Source organism: Cynoglossus semilaevis, chromosome 17 (assembly GCF_000523025.1).
Source record: "Cynoglossus semilaevis isolate Cse_v1.0 chromosome 17, Cse_v1.0, whole genome shotgun sequence".
Classification (NCBI taxonomy): domain Eukaryota; kingdom Metazoa; phylum Chordata; class Actinopteri; order Pleuronectiformes; family Cynoglossidae; genus Cynoglossus; species Cynoglossus semilaevis.
Genome location: NC_024323.1, coordinates 14,343,057 through 14,345,102, shown reverse-complemented (window position 1 = coordinate 14,345,102; position 2,046 = coordinate 14,343,057).

The window sequence follows — 2,046 nt, the reverse complement described above, 5'->3', positions numbered from 1 at the left end:
GCTGCTGCTGCTGCTGCTGCTACAGCCTCGGCTAATTGATGACCAACAGCACAGAGAGAAAGTTGATCTGTCCTCGGGCCGGTCAGCCAGACACGTCACACACACACACACACACTTACCCCAGCCAGACAAAGTGGACAATGCCCCCCTGACCTTTTGAACTCTGCTTGTCCTCTGTGTGACCGGCGTGTGAGCTCTCGTGGTATTTGCTGCTGCGCAGGCGCATCCTTTTAGAAAGACAGAAGGAAAAAAAAGAAGAAATTATTATTATATATAAATTATAAAATTACAAAATAATTAGCACGAGTCCAACCCTTAAATATGAATTAATTTAAATGTTGGAGAATTTTTTTTATGAGAATAATAATCACATGAGTAAACAGTCATGAAATCCTTATTTCATGTTTTTTTTTTTACAATTTGTGATAAAAGTGATTAAAAAAATTATAAAACTACAATACAATGTTCAATTTAAATACTCACCAAATTTTAACAGTGAGCATAAGAGGATTTGGGGCAAAAAAACCAAAACTTTTTCTTAGAATTCAGAAAAACAAATGTCAACGCTCAGAGAACAGGTGAAAAACCAAATATAAAAATAGAATTTAAATTAAACTGTGAGACATTAAAATCACTCAGTTTTCAATTAAACTGTGAGACATTAAAATCACTCCGTTTTCAAAACCTTCAGAACCAACAGAACCAACACACGCAATGTAAACAAAAAGGAAAGTAAAAAAGAACACTGTCCACCAGGTGGAGAACTGAGCTGTGGCAACATGGAGGAAAAAAAAAAAAACAACCACCCACAGATGAAGACTCGATTCAGTACAGATGTACAAACGGACTTTATCAGACAGTTCATACAGTGACGTCACACCAGATAGGGACCTGGGAATTGGATTTAAATGAGTCACACATGTGATCCTGAACAGCCCATAAATGAGTATGAAACAAGTGTCACTTATCGTTAATGAGGTCATTAATTAAGGCCGTAACTGCCCGTTGTTATGACATGACAATAACCACAAGGAGATCTTTTTTTTTTTTTTTCTCTCGTTGAAACCTCATGTGACGGCTCTCTCACACAGCAGAGTGGCTGGACATCCCATAATAACCCCCCACAAACACTGTGTGTATCTCTCTCTACAGAGTGCAGTTCTATAGCAGAGCCTGATGTGACTCCGTTTGTTGGAGTTTTTTTTTTTTTGGCTCTTTGGTTTCACCGTACAGTGAAGCACAGAGGAACTGGCACCAGGTCAGAGGTCAGAGGTCAGCGGGGATTAAACCCAGTCCATACTGGTCACAGTGGTGGACTGAGCTGCTGGACGGTCTGAGTCTGAGTAACGAGAAAATGAAACATGGTGTGGCTCCTGTAGGTGTGTGTGTGTGTGTGTGTGTGTGTGTTAGCGTGTTAGCGTGTTAGCTTGGTCCAGTGTAAGGTGAACTCCACGCTGGCAGATGTTCTCTGTTAAACACAATGGAAACAGGGAGTCGTTTTACACACAGTAACTGCACACACACATGCACACACACACTCGCGTGTATGTGTGTTTTGTTTTGGGTTTTTTTTTTTTTACCTCAGTGATCTTGAAAATATCTACTGGGTTTTCTGGAGCAAAGTTTAACTGGATCAACTCTGAGTTCTGTGTTTTTTTTATTTCATTTTTTTTTATAAAATCTGCAATAATTTAACTCCAGCATGAAATATGAAAGTCTGAAGCATCTCAGCATCTGTGCACAGCTTGAATTTTTGGGGGAGTTGAAATAGTTTGCAGATTAGACTGAGTCATGTGGCAACGAAGAGGAAGAAGATGTTATTTATAAGAAACAGATTTGTTGTTTTTTTTTTTTTTTTGCAGTTCGTCCTCTAACCCTGACCCTCACCTACAGACTCTGCAGCACCCACTGACCTACAGTGCGGTTCTGTGCCCCCTACAGGCCAGTGTACCTCTGCAGCGCTGCTGGGTTTTAAACTACAGACCTCTGTGTTCTCCGTGACCTCTGTGACCTCTTATCTGACGCGGTGGAATTTGTTTGGCTGCG